Genomic DNA, 20,936 nt, shown 5'->3' with positions numbered 1-20,936 from the left:
CAAAACACATGCAATGACGCTGACTGTAGGAGGAAAGCCAAATCAGTCAGCCTGGAAGCATCTCAGTGCTGGCAGGGGTCTCCACGTGGTTGCTCCAGCACCCAGGGCTGCATCAGGGTAGGTCCATGTGGCTTCTCCTCAGGGGTGTCTCGCAGGAAGTGAGCCTTGCCAGCTGAGGCACGGAACTAGCTATGGCTGCACACTGGTCCCACTATCAGAGAGCAAGCGACAACACAGGCGAGGCTCGCTGACCCATTTATCTCTCTCCCCTTCAATTAACCCCAGGTGTTCATTGGCCAGTTTGGCATAACTATCACAATATCCTTTCCTAACATTAACATTAACTCTTCCCCTAACTATTAACATAAACTATTCCCCTAACATTAACATAAACTCAATGACTTCTAAGCAACAATTCTTCCTCCTTTACCCATGTTAACCATTAGTCAAGTTTGGTTTCATTTCCCCCCCTCAGTTTTCTTAATATAGTATTCACATATCATACACTCCTATATTTAAATTGATTTTAAAAAGAGTTGTATACACGTGATCACAATCCGTTCTAATGCTCCTTGCCCACTCCCGAATTTATTGTTTGTTCTCTCTCCCTCCAGTTGTCCCCCAAAATCCCCAATAAATCATTGCATCATGTATTAAGAAATAGATCATTCTTTCAGAATTATTACATCTGTCTACTTGGTAGCACTTTATCCAGGTTGCTTAGTATCTGTCAGGGAAATAAACATCCTGTCAAAAAATACAGAATGCTATCTTCACCAGAATTCTTTGTATTATTTTGATTTCTGTTATTTAGCTTTAATAATTAACCAGTATGTAAATAGAAGTTATTTGATTAGAAGATTTGATGTCTGAGTCTCACCTTATCTGTTTCCATCCATGACCCTTCTATTGCAGAGATAAAAGTTGAGAACCATGTCCTGTACTCATAAATGACACACATAATATTTTGTAGATTAAGTAATTTCACAAGTACATATATGCACCCATATAATTTTAAGGTTAATCGTATCTGAAAAGTCTCTTTGTCATGTAAAGTAATATAGGCATATCTTCCTGGGATTAGGATATGGGCATCTGGGGAGTCATTATTCAATGCACTGTGCCAAGCATACATAAAACGATGGCTTTAATTATGAATTCTTAAGGAAAAAAATATCTCCATTCCCTCCACACAGCACTTAAGCCTAGCCCAGAATAAGCTGCCGCATTGTTTGCTTTTTCTGGTGGAAACGATTTTATCTTATTCATCTGTTCATTGAAGACATATGTTCAATATAAAGTTCACCACTCCAACTTCGTTTGTTGGATACTCAGGTATTGACTATAGTTTTGCAAGGTAATTAAACACCACCTACTTTTGTTTTTAAAGTGGCACTATTCCCAGGTACCTGTCTGCTCAAGAATGTACCTGTATTGGTTTCTACCTTCTCTTTCTTTTTATTGTATGGAGGTATTTTTGTTGTGTGTGTGTTTTTTTAAAGAGCCCTGCTAGAATTGTAAAGGATCACTTTAAAGTAGTTTTGTTATGTTTCATCCAGAATTTCATGGTATTTTATTGCAGAATATCATTTAGGATACACCTATTTTCTTAAGAGTATATTAGACATACACTGAACCTTATAAGGTCAATGGAGACGATAAGAGAATAATCCCCCAAAACAACTCACTACCATCCAGTCAATATGGCCTCACTGTGAGCCGATCTGGATTTTTGAGGCGTAAATCTTTCCTGGAACAGATCACTTCCTCTTTCTGATGGGAAGTGCATCTGAATTGCCAACCTCGTCTTTAGCAGCCCAACACCAGGTCTATGGGGCTCACAGCCCAACACCAGGTCTCTAGGTCTCCAGGGGCTCCTGGCTCCTAGAGAATACCATAGTCTAGACTGAGAAATAGAGCCCTTGCTGTTCTTAAAGACCCTTCTATAGAAGTGCAGATTTCAAAGGAATGTTTTGGTTTTATGTATTTGATGTAGAAAATTGACAAAAATTTGCTTAATAGTGTATGTTTTTTAAGATAAGAATATCAGCATTTTAAACTTAAAATACTGAATTATACAACTTTAAAATATTTCCTAATATTTGACCTATCTATCCAATATGTGCATTTTGTGATGTAATACTGTGCCACCCAAGACCATGGCTAACATCATGGCTAAAAAGAAAGATGATACCTTACACGAAACAGTATGTTTCCATCTTTATAATCATATTTATCAATAATTTCTTTTCTGTCACTCTAATAAAAACTTCCAGCTCAATTACATTCTAGTTACTTTAACCAATTTTAAGTGTTTCTCCAAATGTCATTTCATACCTCAAACTAGTTCACCTGTCATATAACATGCTGCAGAAATATATATAATTGGTATATATGTATATATTTTTATTAAATATTATCTGAATGAATTTTTAAATTCTGACTTGTTTCTAGTGACATTGCTCAATTTCCTTACTGTCATGGTTTATTTGTATTTCGTCCATACATAGTTATGTTATATGTGGCCAATGAAGCTTTCATTTCCTCTTTACCAATCCTTAATGTTTTTATCATTTTATTTGGGGCTCATACAATCCTTATCACAATCCATACATCCATCCATTGTGTCAATCACATTTGTACATTTGTTGCCCTCATCATTCTCAAAAATTTGCTTTCTACGTGAGCCCTTAATATCAGCTCATTTTCCCCCTCCTCCCTGCTCCCTGCTCTTTCATGAACCCTTGATAAGTTATAAATTACTATTATTTTGTCATGTCTTACACTGTCCACCGTCTCCCTTCACCCACTTTTCTGTTATCCATCCCCCAGGGAGGAGGTTATATGTAGATCCTTGTAATTGGTTGCCCATTTCCACTCCACCCTCCCTCCACCCTCCCGGTATCGCCACTCTCAGCACTGGTCCTGAAGGGATCATCTGCCCTGGATTCCCTGTGTTTCCAGTTCCTATCTGTACCAGTGTACATCCTCTGGTCTATCCAGATTTGTAAGGTAGAATTTGGATCATGATAGTGGGGGGAAGAAGCATTTAAGAATTAAAGGAAAAGTTGTATGTTTCATCATTGCTACCCTGCACCCCGAGTGGCTCATCTCCTCCCCACAACCCTTCAGTTAGGGGGTGTCCAGTTGCCTATGGATGGGTTTTGGGTCTCCACTCTGCATTCACCCTCATTTACAATGATATGATTTTTTGTTCTTTGATGCCTTATACCTGATCCCTTAGACACCTCATGGTCACACAGGCTAATGTACTTCTTCCATGTGGGCTTTGTTGCTTCTGTGCTAGATGGCCGCTTGTTCACCTTCAAGCCTTTAAGACCCCAGACGCTATATCTTTTGATAGCCAGGCACCATCAGCTTTCTTCACCACATTTGCTTATGCACAAATTTGTCTTCAGTGATTGTGTCGGGTAGGTGTGCATCATGGAATCCCAATTTAATAGGAAAAAAGTGTTCTTGCATTGAGTAATTACTTGAGTGGAGGTCCAATGTCCATCTGCTGTCTTAATACTAAACCTATAAGTATATGCACGTAGATATATTTCCCCATCATCTTATATATATTTACATATGTACATGCCTGTATTTGGGCCTCTATAAATACCCTTTGTCTCCTAGTTCTTTCCTCTATTTCCTTTTGCTTTCCTCCTGTCCCACTATCATGCTCAGCCTTCATTTGGGTTTCAGTAATTTCTCTTGGTTACATTGCCATTGCTGAATCCCTACCAGGCCTCTCACACCCTCCTTACCACTAATTTTGGAGAACTTGGGTCGGTCCATACCACCACTAATTTTGGAGAACTTGGGTCGGTCCATACCACCTACTTATCCCCACCTCCCCCTCGCCCATGTCCCCCTGGAACCATCGGTCCAATTGTTTTCTCCTCCAGACTGTTCATCCAGCCTATCTTATCTAGATATATATGTAGAGATAATAATAGACACCAAGAAACATGGCACAGCAAGACAAAGCAACAAAAGAGAACCCAACAATGACAACAAAAAAGAAAACCAATGACCCACAAAAGAATAAATTAATTTAAAAAGAAAAAATTAAAAAAGAAAGAAAACCTGTAAATAGATAAAGGTCTGAATTTTGACCTCTAGGCATGGCCTCCAGTCAAGTCTGATGGGGTGCCACGCTCTTTATCGAGTTTATCCTTTGTACTTCCACCAATCCTTAATTTTAAAATGAATTTTTATTGTGGTTGTGCACTGGGTAGGACCTTCAGAGCAATGTACTCTATAGGAGTGACAGATGACTTTTATTGTTCACAATTGTGAAAGGCATATTCTTATAGATCACCATTAATTATGATTTCTGCTGTAGGATTCTTGCCCCCCCACACACACACACTTTTTCTGGATATGTGTTGGTGTGTTTAACAAGTATCTTTCTACTCCTAGTTTGTTAAGGGTTTAAAAATTTTTTTTTATTCTGAGTACTAGAGTTTTGTGGAATGCTTTTTCTATAATTATTTTCTTAAACTGATTGTTTTTCTTTATCCTGATGATAGGATACTTTATGTTGATTGATTTTTAAATGTTAAACCGCCACTGCATTCCTGGAATATACCATTTAGGATCATGATGCTTTAAAAAACCAAAAATACTGGATTAAAGTGTTATGCCGGGTTGACTGGAGAAACAAATCTAGAGACTATCTATCTATCTATCTATCTATCTATCTATCTATCTATCTATCTATCTATCTATCTATCTATCTATCTGAAAGAGTTTTGTATCAAAGAGTAATGTATACCAAGAAAACATTCCAGTCCAGATCATCTTTTAGTCCAATTTCAAACAATAAGTCCAATACCAATCCATATGTCTTTCTTCAGACTCACACAGCCACATGCAATGATGCAGAATGCAGGAAGATCACAGGCCAGTGGGTGAAAAGTCTGTGAACCCAGTGGTGGTGGATGTATCTTGAGGTGCTAGTTGGTCTCAGCCATGTGGCTCCCAACAGGAAAGAGAAGCAGGGAGAGGAAGTTCCCGAATCCTCCTGAGGCCTTGCCCACAAGGAGGCATCATCAGTCTGTGACCTGATGGACAGACTAGACTCCACCCTTTCACTCTGAATACCCTCAAGTTGACACAAGATTGTATAACCACCACAGTGCCTAATATATGATTTAGGATTTTTGCATTTATTTTTATGAAAGAGAATGGTCTATAATCTTCCTTTTAAATTACATTCATGTCATTTTATTATGACAGTTATGCTGACCTCATAAGTGAATTGGAAAGCATTCTCTTTTTATCTGTTTTCTGAGTTTGTGTAAGGTTGGATTTATTTTTTCGTGAGCTATTTGGAAGAATTTATTATGGGAAATTTTTTATTACAAAGATTTTTAAGTAAATATATAAGGTTTTTAGTGTCAGATCTGATAAATTTTATTTTCTTAGGACTTTTCTTTATATCTAAACTTATAAATGTTTTGACTTATGTTTTTTCCATTGTATCATTTGATGTAATTTAATATTAACATTTGTAATTTGTGCCTTGTCTTTTGTCTTGATTAATCTTGTTAGGATTTTATAAGTGTTATCGGCATTTTCCAAGAATCTAATGTCAGTTAGTTAACTGTATTAATATGTACTATGTATGTTTAGATACAACTCATAGTATGACTTATCCCTCATAAAGTGTATTATATTAACCTTTTGAAGTACATACAATGGTTTTCAGTAATGAATCAGTGCTACTTCATGATTCCTACCAAACCATTAGTATTATTTATTGTTCTGGGCTAAGGATGTTTTAGGGTGTCTGGAAGTATTTCTTTGATGCATACAAAGAAGCCTCCAAACATGTCTCTTGCTGTCAATTTGGTTTGACTCGGAGACCCTGTAGAACTAGGCTTCTAAGACCATCAATAATGATGGAATCGGATTTCTAAGTCTTCCGGGCAGCACCGAGCCCTGTGCCACCACGGCTTTTGATGCACACACGCTAGACTGTATGCGAAGACAGACGCTTGACTGATAATTACGTCAGACCTGTTTCAACTTATATGCACATTTGACGTCAAGACAAATTTGGCAACAGAACTCGTCATAATCCAGAGATTGCCTGTTTCGTATCTTTGCAGTTCTCTTGACTGACGGAGACTTGTTCGCGGCCCCACGCGTGCATAATTCTGCAAATTGGTCCACGTGTACTGAAAGGCATGAACGACATGCATTCTTCGGATGCTGAGTTCTCCATTTTCTGGCTAAGTTTGTGGATTATGCTTTTAAATCTTATGCAGTCTTGATATTTTCCCTGCTTATTTTGGAATTACTGAAAGATATATGTAACATTGTGAACTGTGAGTTTGTCCATTTGACTTTTTATTTCCGTCAAATCTTGCTTTATGTATTTTCAGGCTATGTTACCAATTTCACGCAAATTTAGATTTTGTCTTCATATGTTCTTGAATCTTCTATTATGGAAAATATTTTTTAGTGAAAGTTTTTAGTTAGTAAACCCTTCTTGTTTTCCAGCATACTTTGTCTGCTATTAGTAATGCAATCCCATGTAAATTCTTTGAGTTCATATTTGCTGTTATCTTTTCCTATTCTTTTATGCTTATCTCTTCCTCTATCTTTGCATTCAAGATGAGTAGTGCAATTTTTAAAACTCAGTTCATAATGCTTATCTTAAAGTGTTCAATGTCTTTCCACTTCATGCAGCTGCTGGTACAATGAAGGAAAAGTTACCATCTCATCACTAGTCTTCCATATTTGCTTAAATAACCTTTTCTTCCCTTTCTTTCGTATTTGACATTAATCAAGGATTTTTTTGCATTTGTTTGGTTTGTTTGTCCCACGTATCTTCATTAGTTAGGTCTTGTTACAATTCTTTTGTTGATTACTTAAGCGTCTAGAAATGTCACCATGCGATACGGAAAGAAAACGTTTCTGTGCTCTCTCGACCACTTGTCTACTCCCACCACTTTTATTTTTCATTCACTCGCACTGTCTCCACTGCCCGTGTTCATGTTGTGCTCACCCATGTTCTTCAGACTGGCAAATAAGAGCAACCATCAGACCGCATATCAATTGATTACCAACAAGAGTAACCCCAAAATTTTTGTATTTTTCTCAATCTTGGTCCTCCTTCAGTCTTCTCTACTTCAGTAACTAAGTTCTGTCTCCTTATTGCTCAGGCCAAATATCCTGACATTATTCTTGAGGTCCCTCACAGGCAACAATAGAAATTCTTTAGCAAAATTCAGTTACTTTTCACCACTTGAAATGCTGCCACTCTAGTCCAAATCACAGCTGGCTTTTGCTTGGCTTATTATTATTTTTCAACTTTGTGTTGTGAATTGGATGAAGGTTTACAGAGCTGATCAATTTTCTCTTCAACAATTCACAAAGATTTTCATCTCACTGATTGTAATCTCCACACGTGACATCACTTATCCACTTCCTCTGTTTCCTATTTCGAGTCTTTCCTAACCCATCTGAAGCTTGTCTTTGGGTCAATGCTGCCCTTTTATAGCTCAGATGGTTGATGGCTCTCACTGGGCGGTTCTCAACCTGTGGGTGGCGACCCCTTTGAGGATCCAACGACCCTTTCACAGGAGTCACCTGATTAATCACAGTAGCACAATTACAGTGATGAAATAGCAACGAAAATCATTTTATGGTGGTGTGCGGGGGGGAGGTCACCACGACATGAGGACCTGTATGAAAGAGTCCCGTAGTTAGCTAAGTTGAGAACCACTGCTCTAAGATAAGGATACCCCTCTACTGCTACTGTTCCTGTATAGACCTATTGTTTGGCTGAATAGTGAGCCCTGGGCAGGAGTTGTTTCCAGACCTGAAGCGTAATTAAGGTGAAAGTGTTGGAGGTTCCATTAGTCTCTATCTGACCAGTAAGCCTGGTCTTTCTGTGACCCCAGGTTTTGTTCCACATCTCCACTCTACTCAGGTGCTTCTAATGCGATCCCTTTTAGAGCCGTTGCCAGTGCTAGCTGGGTGCTCTCTACTTGTTCTGGTTTCAGGGTCATGGAGAATGATGTTTGCATGGCCTGTTAGTCCATCAGACTAATTGCGTCCACGTGCTTTTGATTTTCTGCATGCTTTCCTCTGGACAGGGAGAAACATATGTTGAACATTAGATAGCCTGTATTATTTTGGATAGTTTCCACACTGTCACTTTTTGGGTTTTGTAAATTTACATCAATTGCAAGAAGAATTTGTCATAAAGCTTTTGCTTTGTCCACTCCCTCAAGTACACACCTTACTTACCACTGGTGTTTATTCACATATAAGGCCTTCCCTGTCAGTTTAAATCCTGGGTCTAGCTCCATTTATAATATACTTATTTATTTTAATTCTAAAATTTTGTCTATTAGAATGAAATCTCCACACGGGAAAATTTTTGTTTTGTTCACGGTGCCCAGAGAAGTACTTTGCACAAAGTTCTTATAAGCATATGGTGAGTGAGTTAGTAAATAAATACCAGGAAGGACAACTTTGGGACAAGTTTCAAGACCCATGATCTAATATAAGAGAGGTTATGCTGAGAAGAGATTGGTTTAAATGGGGCCACATGTCCCAGCCCCTTTATTGTGGCAGAGAGTACCCAAGGAGGGCTGCAGATCCTGGCCTAGAAGAACTAGACCCAGGATTCGCAGCAGCACAGAGTGTGACTTACCAAGGGGCTGTTCTGGATGAAGTCACACAGTATAAGCTTGCAGTAGCTGGGTTTGAACACTGCATCATAGGAAATGTCCAATAAAAGCGGTTAACAGGTCTGGTTACAAGTAGTTCTCAGGGGGATGATCGCTTGGGCAGGGATTCTTAGAATGCCCCAAATACTACTTACCTGATTTGTGATTTCCATTCTTCTTCTATGGCCATTTTCCTTCTCGCCATTAACACCGAGACGGAATTAAGGAGAATGTGAGGTGATCATGACCATAATGGAGATGAGGCAGTTGGTGATTGCAGGTGAGAGCCCCAGGTTATCTAACCGTGTATTCCGTTAGTCTCTGTGAGGCAGATGAACACGAGAACTAAAATATCTCACCAGATAGACTGTGAGTCTATTGTTTCTCCTGATTTGTGGATATTGTTCCAGGTCTTAGAAAGCTCTGTGGCTGTCATTGCTGCTTCCTTTGTACTCCACCTGTCATTACTAAAGAATGGTGGCGATTTTAATTGCAGTCAAGGTGATTTGAATTTAGATCTTCTAAAGTTTTCTTTCAACAATTTCTCACATTCTTGACAAGTGGTGTTTCAGAGTGGCAGGCTGTTTTATAGCCCTGACTTGAATTGCAAGGGGAGAAAATTTAGAAAACCGAACAAAAGAGAATGAAAAGGAGGGGGGATGCTTACCACCCTGATTTCCTTTCTTCTCACAGCTTTAAGGGAGGGTTTGGAATAGAGTATAGGTCAAGAAATGTTGATGGTGGGCCTCTCTCTTTGAATGAGTCTCAGAAGCATTTTTACATCTCTGGTCAAGGGAAAAGGAGGCCTGGTGGTGTAGTGGTTATGAGATGGGGGCTAATTGCATTGTCAGCAGTTCAAAACCATCAGTCTCTGTGGGAGGAGGGTGGAGCTTTCTACTCCCATAAAGAGTTGGTCTCAAAAATTCAGTTCTCAGTTCTACTCTGTCCTGTCTGGACACTGAGTCAGCAGCAACTCAATGCAGGTGAGTTTTGGTTTTGGTGAAGAGAAGAGAGGAGGAAACGACGGATAAAGAAGAAGAGGCCTGTGAGGTAAATGAATGGGATGAAGAAAGCTAGGAAGACCAAACTAAACTCCCTGTCTCATAATTCAGTGACTAAGTTCATTGTGACTCACAACGATCCTATAGGACAATATAGAACTGCCCATGTGGATTTCTGGGAATGTAACTGTGGGAATAGAATCGCTCATCTTTCTCCTATGAACCGCTGGTGGTTTTAAACTACCGACTTGGTAGTTAGCAGCTAACGCTAACGCCCCAAGTTACCCCTTCCTCCGTCGGTGCTCGCAGGTGATTCATGGGGCTGGGAGAGTGGTCTAGCAATTTGCTGCTTAGCGTGGCCTCTTCCAGAATAATAAACGATGTCTCTAAAAATAAATTCGTGAAGAACAGGAAGGAAAACATACTCTCAAAATAAGTCTTTTTCGGTGTTTAAAATGGTTACACAGGCTTTCTTATGGTGGAAATGTACTTGCAAGACACCAGGAAAGTGAGTGAAAGCAAAAACTTGACTGTGAATTAGTCGGTGGATGGCTGCCACATGACCGCTTCACCTTTTCCCCCACTTTACTCCCGCTTTCCTTACTGCCGCTCTACCAATGTTCTGTTCCTAGCAGCACAGGGGCACCTAAAAATAATACTGATGAGCAAGCAGAGAGGCTTGCCAAACAGACTTTTATTTTCAATAATTCCAGCCTGATAGAAGCGTTGTATGAATAGCACAGCATGATGATCTGCCCAGTAACCGCGTTAGTCTGGGTGCTTCAGCGAAACAAAGCCATAGCAACCATGCATAAGACAGAGTTTCATATACAGGTTAAGTGCACATCAAGAGAACATCCCAGCCCAGTGCTGCCCAAGTCCACAAGTCCAACGTTAACCCACTAACCCAGATGTCCAATACCAATCCACAAAGTCCTCCTCCATCTCACAGAACACACACTATGACGCCGACTGCAGGAGGAAAGCGGAGTCAGTGAATGTGTAAGCGTCTCAGCACTGGCAGGGGTCTCTACACGGGTGCTCCAGCACCCAGGGCTGCATCGGGGTAGATCCATGTGGCTTCTTCTTGGGGATGTCTTGCAGGAAGTGAGCCTTGCCAGCTGAAGCAGGGAATTGGCTAAGGCAGCTACATATTGGTCTGACCATTAGAAAGCAAGAGACTCGAGAACTCTAAAGGCAAGGTTCACCGAGCCATTTATCCCTCTGTCCTTCAATTAACCCCACATGTGTTTATAGGCCAGGCTGGCACAATAAACTAACTCAGTAACCTTCTCCCAGAGACCAAATTCAAAATATGCCAATTATTCCAGTAATGTGCTTGCAGCAACAACGGTCACTTCAGGATCGCATTACTCTCAGGTGTCATGTCTTCTCAGCCTCCGTCAGTCTGAAGTAGCTCCTCTGTCTCTCTGACGTTCATGGCCCTGACGTTTGTGAAGGCCAGTGATATTATAGAAACCCCCTCCAGTTTTGTTTGATGTGTATTCTGTTAGGTCAAGGTAATGCAGTTTTACCTGGAATACCAGAATTAGGATGCATTCTTACTGCATCTCATTAGGTGAGTTTTAATGGTTTGGCTTGCACTGACTGTTAACCAGAGTTGGCGGTTCAAAACCACCTAATAGTACCACAGAGGAACAGGCCGGACAACCTGTGTCTGAGAGGCCCTAGAGCCCATCGCATCCATGGGGCCCCCACAAGTGGAATCAATTTGATGACAATGAACAAGTGTTCATTTTTATCATTTGATTCAAATGGTGTTTTTAAATTAGGGTTCTCCACTATGAAGTTTTCTTCTTTTTTGCAATTGGTAACAATTTTGTCTGAAGATACTTTAAGACGGAGTAAAGTCGTGTCTCACTTTAAAGCACTAAATTTCGCATCATTGTTGTTTCTTGCTGAGTTCCCGGTACCTTGATTAGCTGGCATTCTAAGCTAAGAAAGCACTTCCTTTTCTATTTGTATATATCAGTGTGGACAAACAGATTTCTCTTTTATTCATGAATTTATTATCCATTACTCGCTTCATTGTGCTGCATCAATTGTCTTACCTTCCAGGTGGCTCCTGTGTTCTTTGGCCATGTTCACATCGTTCTTTGAGCTCACTGACTCCGTGGCATACCAAGATGTTAAAATCTCACTTCATTCCTGCTTTGACCCACCGTTGGAACCTCCAGTGATCTTGATTTCTTTAGTACGGAGAGATATTTAGAAACCAGGATTTGGCCATTAACTCTTCTCATTGCTTCGGCAATGTTGCTGCTTCCAGGTTATTTTAGTGGATGCACGCACCATCTCTCGGTGTGTGTCTTAGTTACATGTGGCAGAGTAGGCTTCATGTCGAGCTGCTAAGCACAAGGTCAGCAGTTCCACTCCACCAGCAGCTCCAGGGAGACGAAGCTGTATGCTCCAGCAAAGATTGTCAGGCTCAGAAACCCCAAGGGGCAGTTCTACTCTGTCATCTAGGGTTGCTATGAATCAGAATTAACTCGATGCTAGTGATCTGGAGTTTGTATCTATATTTGTTAAAAACTATGAAATTACATCTTTACCTCCACTTACAGCTTGACTCCACAAAGTTAATTTGAAGTCCTCCCTTTGCATATTTGTGTCTTCCTAAGAGACTTGGTTCCTTGTCCTCATACGTCATCATTCATCTGATGCTGTTGGTCCTCTGATCTGCTCAGGCATCCCTCCTTAGAGTCCTGAACTTTGCCAGATTGCCTTCTTGTCAGCTCCGATGCACTCTTTAGGCAAGCCCAGACAAGCACTGGACTGCTTTTCCTGCGGGACAGAGAGGAAGGCATTACGACTACAGGTAGACTCTGTATCTTTAAGCATTTGTAGACAACTCAGAACAGATGCATATGGTTTTTAAAATTTACCCTTACTTTATCGCAAGAAGAAGAGGCCTGGTGGCCTAATATGTTGTGTATTGGGCTGTTACCCTCAAGTCAGCCGTTTTAACCTGCCAGTCATTCTCTAGGAGCAGGTGAGGCACTGGGTTCCTGTGTAGATTTACACCCTTGGAAACCCATAGGAGCAGTTCTACTCCCTCTGGATAGTCACCATGAGTAGGAATAGACTTGATGGCTAAGGGTTTACTATAGGAGCCCTGGTAGTGCAGTGACTAAAGTGCTCGGCTCCTAAGTAGAAATACAGTGATGTTAACGCACATACGGCAGCCTGCTTTTTTATTTTTTTAAAGGATTTTCAACCTAGGCAACCCTCTGGTTTCAGTTCTACAGGGTCCTAGAAGTCAGAGAAGACTCCAGGCAAGTGAGTTTAAAGGATAGGTTCCCAAACTTCTTTGGCCTACTGCCCTGTGTTCAGGAAAAAACAAACCAAAAACAGCACCCCCAAAACCAAAGCAAACAACTCCTGCCACAATAGCAAACAATCCAGGATAAAGCGCAGGTGTCTGACTTTTCCAATCACTTGCAGCAGTCCAGCATCCCCAGGGGATGTACTACCTACTTCGGGAAACACAGATTTAATGCAACAAAAGGCTTGCTATCTTTCCAATGCCTTCAAGTGGCACATGCAGCAAATGCAAGCGACTGTGATGAAGAATTTGTTAGAGGTCTGTGTAGTTGGCTTTGTGTCAGGTTGTTAACCGCGTCAGCAGTTAAAGGTACCAATCTGTGGAAGAAAGATGAGGTTTTCTACTTCCTTAAAGATTTATAGGTTCAGAATCTCAAGGGTTGGTACGAGTAGCAGTTGACTCGATGGAAGTGAGTCTGGCGATTTGTTTTATTGGAGAGGTTGGCTCAACGGTTTCAAAGCAATAGCAAAATTATGTAACATTAAAATGTAAGTAGAAGTAGTCCATGAATCCTAGGTTAGTAAGCCAGTGAGCATATTTTTAAATTAAGCTTTCTGTATTAGCAAGTTATTTTGACATCATACAACTACAATAGTAAATTAGCAGCAGTGTTATTTAAAAAGGGAGGCAGACTAAATGTTGTGAAAATATCAACATTTTCAAAATACTTTACAAAGTCAGTGCACTTGTGATCCAAATTCCATCACAAATTTTCAAAGAAATGGAAAAACTAATTACCAAATTTATATGAGAGAGAAAGGAACCTAGGACAAACACACACACCCACAGACACTATTCAAATTTTTCACAAAGCTAAGTGGGTCTTTCACTCCCAGCCTTTCAAACCTACTTTATTGCCATGCTAACAGCCTGGGACTGGCACAATGGCAGGAAGACCAATGGATGATAATAGACACCTCAGAAGAAGAACCACGTATATACAGACACCTCCATTTTTAAATAAAAACTACAACCTATTAAATGAGTGAGAGACAGCTTTTCAACGAATCATGCTGGAAAACTGGATCTTCACCTGCAGGAGAATGAAACAAGAGCCAAACTTCATCCCATGACCCCAAACATTACCAAAGATGACCCAGAGGTGGCCAAGAACCATATGAAGAATTGTTAAGCTCATTAGCAATGAGAGAAATACAAATGAAAGCAATAAGTTTCCATCGCACACCATCACTTTTCAAAAAATTCAATAAACTAGAAATTAAGAAGTGCTGCAGAGGATGCAGAGCAAGAGGAACGCTGTAACCCTGCTGGTGGGAGGGGGGCGCCGTGCCGGAAGCCAGCGCGACGCGTGCGGCCATCAGCACACGCAAAGCCAAGTCCCTTATGACCTGACCTAGCAATCTCTCTCCTCTCTCCAACTTCTACGAAGAAATTAAGAGGAAAACACAAACAGACATAAGTACACCCATGCTTCTTGCCGCGATTTCTGCAATAGCAAAAACAAAGAACCAAACCCCCAACCCCAGAGCCATGGCTAAACAAGTTCTGGTACATTCATATGATGGAATCTTATACATCAACAAGGAGCAGTAACACTCTTACGCACAGAAAGACATGGACAAATCTAGAGATCTTAGGCTGTCGATATTACAAATTGACATATTTAATCTCCATTGTTATATGCAAAACTAAAGGGGAGCAATGTGGCTTGGGCACCAAAAAACGACTTGATGCCCGCGAGGAGGCCAGCAACAGGCGTGGGGAAAGGGGGAGGGGATACATAGGAGATGACAGGTTAAAAATAAAAAAAGGTTTCCATTAGAGAAAATAAACGCACAAAACCCCTCCAGACTCCCCAGTCTTTAGATGTAATAAACATTGGTCTGAGTGGCTAAACAATGAACATTGAAGCGAACTTGAAGTCTTCAGTGACATACAAGTTCATTTCAAGCATATGGCGGGGTGGGGGAAAGGTAGTCAAATTACTTGAGTGTTTTATTGACCCAAATTTAACGTAATTAAAAATATTGTTTATGTATTACATGTGGCATTTAAACATACATATTGGTATAATGAAACAGGCACACAAAGCTGACTTACCAATTATTGTAGTAAGTCTGAGGTACTGTTTAGGAGTAAATTGCACCGCAGGTGCCTGTTACCTTATAGTCTTTATTTCAGAGTTTAAGTCCCGTGTGAAGTGTAGCTCATTTTGTAATGCCTAACGTGTTCCAACATCTAGTCACATCCTCCATGTGGGAAAACACATTCACTTTGGTTTCAAAATTTGAAACTTCGAGGATCTGATACTAATTTAGATCCTACTGACTTACTGGCTCATTCAGGGACAATGCTGTCATTTCTGTTAGCTTGTCTCCTCCCAAAATAGGTGGAACTGCTTTCAATAAATATTCTGGTGCCAAATCTCTGACGGGGTTGGAGAAGATGCACCTTAGTGATGAGATCGCCCCCCAAAGGCGGTTCCTTGGGACGGGTGGTAGACGTCCGAGGTGAAGAGCGCCTGCAGCAGGCACGCATCCCGAGAGGATGTGGCAAAGCAAAGGCAGTGAAGGAGCCAGAAGGCCAAGGGAACTGATGATAAGCACTACTGACTTCACTCATGTAACGTATATGTACTAAGGGCTTGGGATGCCCTGGAGTGCTTGCTTTGTGCATACATAAATAAACATGCCTCTTTATTCCATTTTCCTACGAACCCCTGAAGCCCCTTTGACATATTCCTCACCCCTGAACAGCCTGCAGTCTAGTAAGTGAGGTTTCTGTTAACATTTATGATACAAGGTGTCTCAAACATCTCACTGCAGCTGTTTACTTTGGCGAATTTGACAAGCATTTGCCAAACTACTTTCCATAAGGTTTACATCACTCTATAATGAGAGTTGGAAAAGTAATTTCTAAATATTACTTAAAATCCCCACTCCACACAGGATCTTGTGTATTGGGAAGGCAAAGTGGAAGAAGGGTTTTGTTAACAATTTTAGACTTCCTCAGGACATTTTTTCCCTGCACATTTTCTTCTTCTTCCGAGTTGCTTAACAGGTACCAGGGAAGTGGTAATGCTTTTCTGAGAAACAGTGGCTAGTGGCTACATTTTTCTAGATGTTGACGGTACAGGACTGAACTCCAAGGGGTATGGAAATGATCTTCTTGTCCAGAGGTTGGTAAACTGTGGAGACAGAACAGCCAATCCTGTTCCACACCATTAAAAATCAAAGAGCCAAAAAGATACTTTTACAAACAAATGAAATCACAATTATCTGAACCCTATCCAAAATCCTTTACAATTTTCTGTTACTTCAGAGCCACACATGCCTACTCATAAAACGACATATGGTTTGAGAGGCGCAGTTTGCTGACTCGTTCTAGTCAAATCACTATTGGGTTGTTGGCCTGTTTATTGCCTATTAACTATATCCCAAACCATCGAGTCAATTCCAAGTCATAGTGGCCCTGTGTAGAGTAGGATACAACTGGTCCTCTGGGTTCATGAGACGTCAACTCGCTACAGTAGACAGCCTCAGCTTCCTGGATGGAGTGGTTGCTGGTGTCAAATGGCTAACCTAACGGGCAGCTGCCCAACTCAGTCATCATGCCGTCAATTGTTCAGCGACTGGTACATGAGAGGCATTCAGCTTAAAGCTCCCGGGACTTTGCAAAAGCAGGTGATCATTTCATAACAAACGCTTCCCTGAGAGATTACGTGGCTGAGAGAAACCCATTTTGAGGTTATGGAAGAAATTACAGATTGCTCTTAAGTGATCTTCAATAAATAAACGATGAAGTCTGACATTTACACCTGTGCCTATGTATCTTCATTTTTCCCTCTAGAGAAAACACTGGAGAACATAGCAGTTTGGGGGAAAGTAATTAAGGAACTCAGAAGTAACACCAGAATATAAAGGTCCTCAGGCCGGATTACTGTTGGAGTTGGGGAGCAGACAGTAGGGAAGGTGTGCAGTGGGAGTCTGTCATTCTTCGTAGCAGAAGCTCCCCTCTCAGCTAGGAAGGTGCAGACAAAGCCTACTGAAGAGAGGGGAGATGCAGACCATAATTAATTCTCATGGTTAATGCAATTTCAACTAGCTAATAACAGACAAGGCAGTTCAAGAACATTAACACTTTGAGCCATAGGCAATCAAAACGGAGGGCTCATTCTGCTCAAGTCATAATACAGGTTATAGATTATAATGTTGCTGGGAAGCAACTATTTGCATACCCTAAAAGGTATAGCTTCTGCTTAGAATATTTCAAGAGAACTGCTATAGAATTCTGAACATTAAACAGAATTACCAGAGGTAAATCTCATGGAGCTAGAAAGAAATGATTCTACAATCATGGTTTTACAATTATATATTTGGATGATTATCACATCAGTTTAATTTGGCTATCTTGGCAAAAACTGAAAATGGAAGAGTGGCGCAGTATTTTATAATACTACAGGTCAGCAGAGTCTCTATTCAGACCCTATGGAAACATGTATTCCTTTCTCATCAAATGATACCTCTCTCTTATTCATAGATTTAGATACATAAAGTAATATATACGCAAATAAGACACAATGATCACAGAGAGGGTTTGTAAGCATTGATGCTAACTTGTGGGCACACATTGATTTTAAGTGTATCTTTTACTTTAAATAGCTTTGATTTTCTGTCTAGAAGACAAAAGGGAACATTAATAGGTGTCACTTACTGAGTTTTCCTAGTTGAATGTTAGCGCTTTTAAGAACAAGTCAAAATTCATCACTTTCCACTTTGGAAGATTAAAGGAACCAAGATGCTAAAGAATGTCAGGAATATATTTTGTGCAGCCAGACTTTAAGAGGAACTGAACAGAGACCATACATGCCATTTGACTTTAAAGTAGAAGTCTGTTGGTCTATAATGTAATCCAATTAGGATCTGTCCAACTTGAAATCTGTAACAGAGAAGATATGAAATATGTTTCCTGTATCTATTTACCATAAATAAAATAGAACTTCATCACTGCAGTTCAGCAGTCCCTATCTGCTCAATGGGTTTTCTAGATGGCTTACATAGCAGTTTCTGAAGCTTAGGGTATAATTTGCTGAGAGATTTATATCTGTTCCTAGCTGGTCGTAAGGGCGAGAAAGAAGATAGGCTTCTAATGTTAATGCTGAAGTTGAAGCATGAAGGAAAAACTGCTCAGCACTCTTCTTGGTCCAAGGTATAGGAGTCTAGCTCCGGGGTTTTTGATTTTAGGTTTGGATTTCAAAGCAACTTTCCGAGCACAGGATAAATCGAGAACAACGTAACTGACATCATTTGAAGGTATCTTTAAATTTGTTCCTGTATGAAATCTGTGGGAAACAATGAGGGCAAAATGGAACAATTAAAGTTCCTGAAATGGAAAACACAATGTATTAATTCTGGAAGCACAGTGTGAGACTTGATCAAGATCAAAGGTGAGTAGGGAGTTATATTCGAAGGGTTTGCAGTCTTACTGATAGTGTTTGACTGGACTGTGTCCTAGTTCTGTAATTAGACTTTAGCAAGCCTAGAAAAATACTTACATTTTCTTGTTTTGTTGGTGTGCTTCCAGCATTGATAACCAGTAGCTTAAGACATTCCGGTTATAGGTCAGGTCCGAGGCCTTATTGCAGATCCAGGGAAAATTACTTTTTGAATAATACATGGCCCAACCTTCAAATGTTAATAGGTTAGGAGGAGTTCAACTCTGAGCATTTACACATTCCAAGTAACCAGACTATACATGATTTTTACTTTCTCTTAAATGACTCCAAAAATACAATTTCAAAAAGTGTCCACATACACCCACAGCAGTAAGTTCAGACACATTCACTTTTTTTTACGTTTGTCTTTTTTTTCTTTTTTTTACATTTTATTAGGGGCTCATACAACTCTTATCACAATCCACACATATACATACATCAATTGTATAAAGCACATCGGTACATTCTTTGCCCTAATCATTTTCAAAGCATTTGCTCTCCACTTAAGCCCTCTGCATTAGGTCCTCTTTTTTTCCCCCTCCCTCCCCGCTCCCCCCTCCCTCAGGAGCCCTTGATAATCCACAGATTGTTATTTTGTCATATCTTGCCCTATCCGGAGTCTCCCTTCCCCCCTTCTCTGCTGTCCATCTCCCAGGGAGGAGGTCACATGTGGATTACATTCACTTTTTAAAGAGGATAAGCCATGGATTTTTCTTTGACAATTTAAAAGATTATTATAATATGTAGAAAATGTTATGCCCTCAACCTTCCTCATGCCGCGACCCTTTCATACAGTTCCACATTGTGGTGACCCCCAACCACAAAATTATTTCCGTTACTACTTCATCACTGTTATTTTGCTACTGTTATGAATTGGGCGACCCCTGTGAAAGGGCCGTTTGACCCCCCAAAGGGGTCACAACCCACAGGTTGAGGACCGCCGTGTTAGGGAATATATATTTCCTGTATGTCTGAAAAAAGACATTCAATATATTGTGCGGAATTTTTCCTTCTTCTCTCATAGCAGCAGCATAATTGAAAAAAAAAAACCTGAGTATGATAACTCAATGCAAATGCAATCTCATGTTAGAAGTAAGCTGCCTTAGCGACGAAATCAGATACCAGAGCTTTTCTACAACAGGATTAAGCAGCGCTGCGAATTACCTAGAATCAATTCTCATGGGACACTGTTGGAAACATCATGATACTGAATTGAGAAAACACTTTTTCTTATGGAAAAATCACGTCCGAGCTGGCCAGTTATGTTATCCAAGATAAGTTTGGTGATTATCCTGTAAATTAACATCGATTTTTGTATAGACTCCAATATTGCCGATCTCTGAGAAATCATCCTGGTCTCCAGAAGGGCCAGTTGCAGAGGTATGGCACATACCTTCTGGTGCAGAGGCTGTCTGAGGACACGAATGGCCGAGTTTACCACACCACGATGAAGACTAGCTTAAACACAGCAGAAGACAAAAACTTCCCCCAAACCCCAGAGACTAAAAACTACGTATTTATTGTTACTGGCGAACCCACAAGGTGGCACTAAAGAGAAAAATGACTAAAGTGAATATACAAGGAAGACTTACATAATAAATCCTATACTGAGAATTAACCAATTTTATGAAAGGGTCAACTTTTATTTAATAATTCACAAATCGTCTCCTTCAGGTGCATTGCTTTTCCCCTCCCACAAACTGTTGAGAGGAAAAATGCTTCATTTTATGACACAGTTGGTTATTTTTCAAGAGTCAGCAGTTTGCATTTTCTGTGGATCCCTTTTGCAGGGACGACTTTGTACAGATATAAACTGGTCAACTGTTTGGCATATAAATGATGATCATTGCACTTTTACGTTTTGTATAGTCCCCAGCACTTAGTTTCTTAATATAAAAGGCAATCAGTGTAACAACATATTATATGAGCTGGGGGCCTTTCAAACATTCCTGGGAAAATTCCATTATTTCTCAAGTCCATTTTTTTATGAACTTTTTGAAGATCCTTTTAGTGAGATTTTTAATATTTGTAATAATACCCCATAGCCAAAAGTCTAAATGTTCGAGTTTCAAGAATATTTCTGCATTCCCAAATTCCTACTTTCTTTTTAAGCCATTGAAAAGTGCCTTCTGGGTGTGTGGAAATGTTCTCAGAAAACAATGTGTGTCTCAAACAAATTTGGTGTAGTCTTAGTATCCAATCCTGAGACTGAAGATGGGTTCTGAATTAGGGTATCATGAGCTGAAAGGAAGAGTTTCCCTTTACTGACTATGCACAAGCTTTACTGACTATGCGCAAAGAGATGGAGTGAACCAGAAGCTGCTCTTCAGTTCCGAGGGAAGGAACTATGCTATTTGCACACAGACCTAAAACTTGAAGAGGGAAAAAACACAATAATTCATTCCTGTGTTAGGCTGAGTTGTCTAGAGAAACAAAAC

The sequence above is a fragment of the Tenrec ecaudatus genome, unplaced genomic scaffold (genome assembly GCF_050624435.1).
Source record: "Tenrec ecaudatus isolate mTenEca1 unplaced genomic scaffold, mTenEca1.hap1 Scaffold_548, whole genome shotgun sequence".
NCBI lineage: Eukaryota > Metazoa > Chordata > Mammalia > Afrosoricida > Tenrecidae > Tenrec > Tenrec ecaudatus.
This window is presented reverse-complemented; position numbering follows the sequence as displayed.